The 9863-nt window shown below is 53.9% G+C and overlaps 1 protein-coding gene across 1 annotated transcript in view; it reads right to left on the bottom strand.

Moving 5' to 3' along the window:
• The window catches only part of ITPR1 (inositol 1,4,5-trisphosphate receptor, type 1), a 173427-nt gene extending 163787 nt beyond the window's left edge, over positions 1–9640 (bottom strand). Inside the window, exons 1-2 of the mRNA XM_005881921.2 lie at positions 9402–9640; positions 8516–8590 (exon numbers count right to left, since the gene is read on the bottom strand). The gene's annotated coding sequence lies outside the window, so the exon portion shown is untranslated. The remainder of the gene's footprint in view (positions 1–8515; positions 8591–9401) is intronic.
• Positions 9641–9863: the final 223 nt, after the last annotated feature.

Here is a 9863-nt window from a genome sequence, read left to right as displayed (position 1 = left end):
GCAAGGAGGGCAGAGTGGGGTGGGGAAGAGCCCAGCAGGCAGACAGGACGGGAAAGGCAGGGAGGCGGAACGCGGTGCGCGCGCCCACCAAGGCCCAGAGAGGAACGTCCGAAGTCTACGTGTTGTATCAGCTTTTTCTGCTCAGAAACATGTGCCCGGGATGCTTCTGAGCTGTTTTTGCAAAACAAAATCGCTTCCCAGATAGAGCGCCTCCTGAAATGCAAATAATCGCCAAGAAACTTGGAGACGAGGGGTATTTTTTCTCACGCTCGCCACTTTCTGATGAGGAACGTCACGGTCCGCAGGTTCTGCTGACTCGACGGGTCATTAAACATTCGCAAACATGACTTCCTCCAAGTGTCCAGCAGCAGGTTTATCGCTGTGACTTCGCAACCCACGGAGTTTTCACAGGGAGCTTTTGGCCCCCTTCTACCTCAATCTGAACAGCCAATGAAAAGGTCCCCACACGTGAGCAAGTCACAGAGAGTCCTGCCAGAACCCCCACCCCCACCCCCAGGTGGGTGACTGAATCTGAGAGCGATGCCAGGGGAAGTACAAAGGTCAGTTTTCACAGGTGAGAGCCCGCCACAAAAACACAAGGTAACCATAGAAACAAGAGAGCGGTGAAAAGGCCCAGGGCGAGCACCTGCCCGCAGGTCTTCTCATACTCCCACAGGTGCAGGAGTCCCCCGGGACCTTCCTAAACACGCAGGCTCTGACGCAGCGGGAGCCCAAGATGCTGGTCTGGTGACCACAGGAGTCACAGAGATGTAGGACGCTGTTTCTTACACTTGGGACTGCAACCCACAGTCAGAAACTTACAACCCAGTGCTCTGTGCATGCGTGTGTGCGTGTGTATACGTGTCTGTATGTGCCTGTGTGTGTGTTTATGTGTGTGTCTGTGTGTGTATGTGTCTGTGTGTGTGTGTGCGCGCGCTAGACACAGAGAGAATGAATGAGCACGTTTGTTGCAATGGACACAGTTCTTTTTTAAGTAGCCAAGCAATATCCTTGGATGTTTTGTATTCTACTCTACTTCATTTTTAAAAAATTCCACTGACCAAGGGCCACGTAACCAATGCCACCACCTCCTCCAGGGTGCCACGCAGTGTGAAAACCCTGGATGGAGAACAAGGGCGACTTCCTGCCGACCTGGGAGCACTCGGCGCCTTAGCTAAGACGGAGACCAAGTGGAAGAGTAGAGCATGTGGCTCAGGATTCCTGTTTAAAGGATGTGTTGATTGCCTCTTGGAAAAGCTTTCATTTAAAATGTAGAGGTTGTGCCCGGCCAGTGTGGCTCAGTGCTGGAGCATGACGTCACCTATGACCCAGAAAGTCACGGTTCGATTCCCAGTCAGGGCACATGCCCAGCTCCATCCCCAGTAGGGGGTGTGCAGGAGGCAGTAGATCCATGATTCTCTCTCATCATTGATGTCTCTCTCTCTCTCTCACCTTTCCTCTCTGAAATCAATAAAAATATGTATATTTTTTAAAGGCAGCAATCATTTGTAATGTATTGACCTTATTTGAATCCTAATTCACACTGTGAAATATGTATTATACATTATATGTATTTTTAAATATATAGATCAAGGAAGTGAAAAGATAGACTCAACTTCGTTCCAACTGCAGTTTTGCGTGTTCTTGAGGTGGGTCATGGCATTGTGATTGTGTTTTTAGAAAAGAATCCCAATACTACAGAGACCGCCTAGCATACAGATGAACTAGTATGTCTGGGACTTGCTTCGAAGTCACCCAAGACGAGAGGAGAGTTGAGAACGCAGATGAGACGAGATCGGTCATGAACGAACCGTGGAGGGCAGCGATGAGTAATGAGGCCTTCGCCATATATACCAGGATCTCTATGTTACAGACGTTCCAAATGTTCTATAGCAAAAGGGTTTTTTTAAAACTTTTTTAAAATGTTTTTATAGATTTTAGAGACAGAGAGGAAGGGAGAGGGAGAGGTAGAGAGAGAGAGAGAGAGAGAGAGAGAGAGAGAAACATTGATGAGCAAGAACCAGATTGGTTGCCTCATGCACGTCCCCTCCTGGGGGCTCAAGCCCGACACCCGAGCACGTGCCCTGACTGGGAATGGAACCTGCGCCCTCAAGGTGCCTGGGACGATGCTCAACCGACGGAGCCACGCTGGCCGGGCATAAAGTTTTTCTTTTAAGTGCAAACAGAAAAGTACACCTGGCCCTACCTACCTTAAAGCATTAGGTTACTTTGAAGAACAAGTGAGGAATTCTATATTCAAAGGAATGGTCACTGGGCTTTATCCCTGTCAGGAGATAGCTAACACCTGATAGTGCTTTATCTTCCATTTCGTTTTCTTAAAAAAACAACAGCAGAGACTGGATGAGGAAGCCGGGTCCTGTGACGGGGAGGGCACCTGAATGACACACTTATCTGGCCCCGTGCCTGTCATCCCTCAAATGAGGTCCCAGCAAAGGCAGAGCCACCTCTGGAAAAGCGAAGACGCAGACGGTCGAGATTCAGAGCAAAAGGCCAGGGACCCGCAGGAAGCACGGCAGGCGTCCCTTTTCGCAAAATAGAAACACGCACAGCTCTGACATGTACACGCGGGGAGAGGGGCGGACCCTCCTCTCGGACCGCGGGGCTGGGGGGAGGGGGGGGCCGGTTTGGTTGCGGCTCTTTGTTTCCTAAGGTTTCCCTACAACTGAATATGTGCGTTTTACGCAGTAAGTAACAAAGCGCGTGTTTGTTCTACGCGTGTACATGTGAAAGGGGCAGAAAGAACCACGTATCTTGAACATCGAGTCCCTGAAGGGTGATGCTAGCTGGGGTCCTCCTTGGGTAGCTCCTCAAGGTAAGGAGAGACAGACAGACAGACAGACATTGGACGGACTGCAGGGCGCAGAAGGCTGCCTTGAAGATAAACCCACAGGAATAGCACTCGGTCCTTAGAATGTGTTGTCCAAACCCCTGCAGGTTCGCCTGTTCATCAAGGAGGACTCCTCCCCAACTGCAGCGAACGACGGTGTCAGGCAGGTCGGGCGTTTGAGCAGACGGTCTAGAAATCTGGGACCCCCATCAGGTTCCAGCCTGGCACGTGACCTTGACATCCTCACCAGTCCCTTTAGAGAGGGTGGCACGGTGCGGTGATGCTGGGGCCCACACTGAGAAGTCTGCGGGCGTTTAGAAATCCTGGGGAAGTAAATCCCTGCTCACCTGCAGACCCCTGAAGGCTCTGACCTCGACTCTCTCTCCCGTCTGCATGCCTCACCCTCAGCTGCAGCCACCCTGGCCTCCTGGACCTCCCCCAATGGGTCATATCTGCTCCACCCCAGGGCCTTTGCACGTGCTGCTCCGGCCCTTTGGAACATCCTTTTGCCCAGATATCTACGTGGCTAAGCGCTCACTCCTTCAGCTCTCTGCTCCAATGCACCACATTAGAGCCCTTCCCTGCCTGGCTGGTGTGGCTCAGTGGTTGAGTGTCGACCCATGAACCAGGAGGTCACAGTTCCATTCCCAGTCAGAGCACATGCCTGAGTTTCAGGCTAAATCATAGTAGGGGGCGTGCAGGAGGCAGCCAATCAATGATTCTCTCTCATCATTGATGTTTCTATCTCTCCCTTCCTCTCTGAAATCAATAAAAACATTAAAATACATTTTTTTAAAGAACCCCTCCCTGGTTCCTGATCCCCACCTGAGGACTCCTTTATCCCCTTCCCTGTGTTTGCTGCTGTTATTGTCGTTACCTGTTGGTGGGTTTTTCAGTGGCAGCACACACACCCACAACATAAAATGCACCCTCGTCACCACTGCCAAGCACGCAGTTCAGTAGCATTGAGTCCATGTGTGTTGTCCAACCATCCGTCACACCACCCATCTCCAGGATGTCTCCCTCTCCCCAAAGTGAAACTCTCTACCCACTGAGCACCCCCACCAGCACCCACTACTTTACTTTGTCTCTATGGATTCCACTGCTCTAGGGACCCCACTGAAATTAGACAATACTTGTCCTTTTGTAACTGGCTGATTTCACTTAGCACAATGTCCTCACAATTCACCCACATTGTAGCATGTGTGGGAATGTCCTTCCTCGTTAAGGCTGAATAGTATTCCACGGTACCTACAGGCCAATGGTCCACGGTACCTACAGGCCAATGGTCCACGGTACCTACAGGCTGATAATCCATGGTACCTACAGGCCAATGGTCCACGGTACCTACAGGCCGATAGTCCGCGGTACCTACAGGCCGATGGTCCACGGTACCTACAGGCCGATAGTCCACAGTACCTACAGGCCGATGGTCCACGGCACCTACAGGCCCATAGTCCACGGTACCTACAGGCCAATAGTCCACGGTACCTACAGGCCAATAGTCCGCGGTACCTACAGGCCGATAGTCCATGGTACCTACAGGCCAATAGTCCATGCCTACAGGCCGCCAATAGTCCACGGTACCTACAGGCCGATAGTCCACGGTACCTACAGGCCAATAGTCCATGGTACCTACAGGCCAATAGTCCACGGTACCTACAGGCCGATAGTCCACGGTACCTACAGGCCAATAGTCCATGGTACCTACAGGCCAATAGTCCGCGGTACCTACAGGCCACATTTTGCTTATCCCTTCACCTGCCAGTGGGCACTTGGGCTGCTTCCGAGTCTTGGCTATTGTGAATCATGACCGCTGCTCTGACAATGAGTGCATAAGTATCCGCTCAAGTCGCCACGAGTGGAATTGCTGGACCCCTTGGTCTCTGTTTAATGTTTTTTGTTTGTTTTTTAAACATATTTTATTGATTTTTTACAGAGAGGAAGGGAGAGAGATAGAGAGCTAGAAACATCGATGAGAGAGAAACATCGATCAGCTGCCTCCCGCACACTCCCCACTGGGGATGCGCCTGCAACCAAGGTACATGCCCTTGACCGGAATCGAACCTGGGACCCTTCCGTCCGCAGGCCGACGCTCTATCCACTGAGCCAAACCGGTTACAGCTGTTTAATGTTTTGAGGGGCCCCCACATTGTTTCCCACAGCGGCCGCATCGCTCTCCGTGCCCCCAACAGTGCACGGGGTTCCAACTGCTCCACGTCCTCGCCTGCACGTGCCTTCCCTTCCCCCTTGCTCTGCCTCTCGTCTCCACAGCACTTATACCTGTTACACCATAGCGCTTGCTCATCTGTGCTGGACGCCTCCCGCCACCCAGGTGTTCAGGGAGCGGGCCTCGCATGGCTGGGTCCCCAGCACTTAGGACACACCCTGGCGCAGAGAAAACGCTCAATGGAGTAAACACCTGGACTGTACCCCTTTAACAGGTAGTAGACTTCCTTGAATAGATTTGTCACACCAAGTGCCTCAACTCTGTCCAGCTCAGGCAAGAACCCGGACACCCTGGCTGCCTCTGCGATGCAGCTCAGTAGGTCAAGCGCTCCGTGTTTTTTTTTCCAGCTCATCCGCGTTAACCTGGGAACCACAGACGCTCTGACAATTGGCAGGAAGAAGCGAAATCACCTCTGTCCCGTCTCTGACTTCAAGCCTTCCTTGACTTCGCCGAAAGAGCCAACTGAACACAGCAGAAGTGAACGAAAACGTCGCAGGCACTTCCAGGGACCGAAGAGCCTGCGTTGCATGTGTTTTATGTTAAAAGATCAAACCAACAGCAAACAAGATGGGACACTGGCTTTGTGCAGACTCCTTAATGAGAGGGGCCCGGGGCAGCCTGACCTAGAAACCCAACTCCAGGCCGACTTTTATTCTCTGTGTGTGGTTTGCTTTCCTGTTGTTCTTATTAGGTGTTTGTTGTTTCACATTGGTTTGCTTTTTTGTTGTTGTTAATCCTCACCCGAGGATGTTTTTCAAATTGATTTTTTTTTTTTTTTTTTTTTTTTGTAGAGAGAGTGGAAGGGAGGGAGGGGAGAGACAGAGAGAGAGAGAAACATTGATGTGAGAGAGACACATTGGTTGGTTGCCTCCTGCATGCACCCTCGGCCAACTGGGGCTGGGGGTCGAGCCTGCAACTGAGATACGTGCCCTAGACTGGTATCGAACCTAAGACCCTTTGGTCAGAGGGCTGACACTCTAACTACTGAGCCAAACCGGCCAGGGCCACATCGGTTTGCTTTTGAAGAGCTGCTCGTAAGGAAACCAGACCGCTTCTATGAGATCATTATAAATGATCAAAAAAGCCATTTCACTTTTTTCTCTGGAAGTCGGCTGGTTATGTACTGGGTTAAGTCACTGGATTAGAAGTTTCTTTCCTCTCTGTCTCGCTTTCATTCCCTGGTCTCCCTCCATTGAGAATATTTTGAGGAAAAGGCAACAGATGTGCCTCGAGTTCACCTACTTCTCTCAGCAGCCAAACCCAGCCCCAGTCCCGACAGAGGAGACGCCAGGTCCCTGCAGAGGGACCACTTTGCTGAACCGGGGAGCACCCTGTCGGCTCCAGCAACGTCCCCGGGGCTCTGAGCGAGGCCAGGAGCAGTTCATTCAGAGCGTGACGCACTCTCCCTGCCCGACAGCCAGTCCTGATCGGGGATTCTGTTCTGATGTGAATTATTCACGGAGCAGGCGGTGCTTTCCACACACGCACAGAAGAAAGGAAGAAAAAAGGGTTCAGCCCAACCGGCCACCAAGCAGACTGCAAGGAATATGAAAAGGTTTTGTCCCGGCTGGCGTGGCTCCGTGGCTGAGTGTCAACCTATGAGCCAGGAGGTCACGGTTCGATTCCTGGTCCGGGCACATGCCCGGGTTGCGGGCTCGATCCCCAGCGTGGGGTGTGCACATCTCTCTCATCATTGATGTTTCTATCTGTCTCTCTACCTCCCGTCTGAAATCAATAAAAAATATATATTTAAACAAAAAAAGGTTTCCTATTCAGATGGGGACATGCCCGACTCCTTTCACCAGCTCAGAGGCCTGGATGGAGACGATCAAGGTGGAGCTCAGGCAGGAGATGCCCCTGAGGCTGGACTCAGACAACGTTCCTCATGGTCTGGTTTTTTTCCTCTCATCCAGGCTTTCAGCACTCAGCTTTCCAAACACACCCCTCCTCCAACACCCACCCTCTGCCCTCCCCACACCTGGGGCCACGCCATCTCCTTCCTCCATCAGGGGACACAGTGCTCACTCCCCCTGGGTGGGACATAAGCAAGACTTATTTCAGCAACAGCAATACGTTTATCAAGTTTCCGAGTTTCTCCCTCCCCGCCCCCGACTGAGGTGCACGTGTGGGCACAGGACAGCCCCAACCTGGTTATGGTTATACCTGGCTCCCACCTGTGTGAGCACGTGACTCCACTCTCTGCACCTCAGTTCCTTCACCTGTACCTGACCCCCCGGGGTTTCTGGGGCAGCCGGTCCTGGACCAGGCTTACATGTACTTCATGTGTCAGCATTAAGGTAGCAGCCAGCTGGAGAAGACCTGGGCCGGTTTCGCGGGTCTGCAGCACACTCGGCGGAGGCGCGCTGAACCAGGCCCGGCCGCTGGCGTGCCCACACAGTGGCCAGTCCCTGGAGCTCCCCGAAGGAACTGGCCCTCACACATCCGAATGCTCCAAGCCACCCGCATCCCGAGGATCTTATCAGCAGGAAACAAGAGCCCTGGACGACCATAATGAAGTGTCTGGCTTTTCTTTTCTAATTAGAAAAGCCCCAAGATTGTAGCCCAGGGAACAGCTAAATATTTAGAATGTTCAAGAAGTTACGAAGTCCCAGCACCCGCCCCTTACCCTGTTGTTCACCCCGCTCCTGACCATTTCAGAAGGAAAAACTTGTGATGGCTGGATCTGCAGCAATGGGACCCGTAAAAACCTCTTTCTTAAAGTGCAGTCTGGCCATTTTGGGGGGGAGGGGGATATGCGAGCTGCTCGTTTACTGATAAATGCGGCCCTCAGCTCCTATCCCACAAGGCACCTCACAGCGGGGACCCTCAGATCCTTGACCTGCAGAGAGGGGGTTCGCGTCCAGGGCTGGATGCCCCCACCTTCTGCTTCAAGAACTAACTTCCCTTTTTAAAGTTCTACCTCTTTCCATTTGGCGGCCGCCACTTTCATTTCTTGCAGTCCAACCTACCCTGAGGAAACACACGTTCACGTTAAGAAAAAAAGAAAGTGACTATTTTTGAACGAGAGAAGCCGTTCATTTTTGCTTCCACGTCTTGGCAGCCGACGGGCACTGCATCCCTCAGGATTTAAGTCATCAGCACGCTGCCTGGCGAGTTCCATTCCCAGTCCCCCAACGGACGGACGGACGCCCCTTCTATGGCCCTCCCCGATGGCCTTTGCCCTCCTCTCCTGAGCCTGCAGGCTGCTTCCATTCTGAGCCACCGCCAACAGCTCGGGGCAGACTGGCCCCTGCGTCTCACCTGCTCCCGGGAGCCCTCCCCAGTGGCCAGGTCACGTTTTGGAGATTGAGCCCCCATGGAGTTGGCTTTTCTTTCCCCTCCCCATCTCCACGGCCCCTTAGAGAGGAGTAAAACAGGCTGCAGCTGCGGCCGAGAACTCATTATTGCCCGCAGCTTTCGCCGGCTTCCACACTCACCTGACCCCCGTCAGGCACTCCGCTGCCAGAACGTGTCCCGCCAGGGGTGCGAGTCCTGCGCGCAGCAGTCAGCTCCTGGGGATTGAGAAGGAAGAGGGCGTGTGAGACCACAACGCTGGGTCCCTAAGGGAAACGCTCCAAATCCCCACCTTCCACCTTCTTTAACCTCCTTCCTGGAGAGACACCCCCTGCCCCCCAGTTGACAGGCAGGTGTGTGGGATCACGTGGGCGAAGAGTCCGGGGAACCTGGGTACTCACTTCCAGTGTGCGACCCACAAGCCAGGCTGGGCACCACCAAGTTGGCCCGCGCGGGGCTGGGACTAAGGGAAGTGTTTGGCGGCTCTCGTTTCCCCGTGGGGAGGCCGAGGGTCAGAAACCCGCATCCCCACCGGCTCCGTCCACACTTCATCCCTCCTGGCTCCCCGTTTTATAACCCCCCCGCCATACACATACACACACACACACACACACACACACACACACAAGCACGACTCTCCCAACTGTGCGGCTCGAGCGAGGGTTACGTTTTGAGAAAGATGGTTTCCTTGAGCGGACTCACATATGACACCCCCACAACCACCACCCGCCCCCCCAAAAAAACAACCTATTTCCTGCAGCTGCTGCAACAGTTTCCAACTCAGGGGAATGCCATTCCAGCCCAGACCGGGTCGCCCTCAAAGCGAGTCACTGGCGTCAAAATGTTTTTAACCGCAAATGAACCCACTCCCCCCCCGCCCCCAGAAAAAAAGGCCCGCAGTAAAAGAACCCACAGATGCCTGCAAGTGCTTGCAAATCCACCAAGAACTCCCAGAGAGCGGCGCAAAAACTTGTGCTGTCCTGGGGACAGTCCAACTCCCCGCGCCCTCGGCCCGGCCCCAGCCGCTACCTTGCTGCCCGGGGAGCCACGGCGGTTTCGGGGCGCAGGGTGAGGAGCGGGGTCAGCAGCCGCCGGGTAATCCCATGCTGCGAAGCGGGAGCTCGTTCCGTTAGGATGGAAGCGGAACACCCACACCTCCTCTCGGCGTGGCTTTCTCTCTCCACCCTCTCTGCCTCCTCCTCCTCCACCTCCTCCTCCTCCTCTCCTCCCACCCGGCGAGCCCGAGGAAGCGCCTCAGCAGCACAGCCACATGGTTACTGCACTTTGAAGCGGCTCCCCAGAGCCTTATATAGACCGGGAGGCTCCCTGGGCAATGTAGTCCGAGGCCGGGGTCGCGGAGGCCCTGGGGCGACGGGACGGACTACAAGTCCCAGAATCCCCGGCGCCGCGGGAGGAGCTCTAAATGGATGCGCAGGCGGGGCGGGGCGGGGCGTCCTGTTGGGTGTCCAGGGTCCGCACTTGGGTCCTCGC

The sequence above is a fragment of the Myotis brandtii genome, unplaced genomic scaffold, assembly GCF_000412655.1.
Source record: "Myotis brandtii unplaced genomic scaffold, ASM41265v1 scaffold693, whole genome shotgun sequence".
Classification (NCBI taxonomy): domain Eukaryota; kingdom Metazoa; phylum Chordata; class Mammalia; order Chiroptera; family Vespertilionidae; genus Myotis; species Myotis brandtii.
This window is presented reverse-complemented; position numbering and strand designations above follow the sequence as displayed.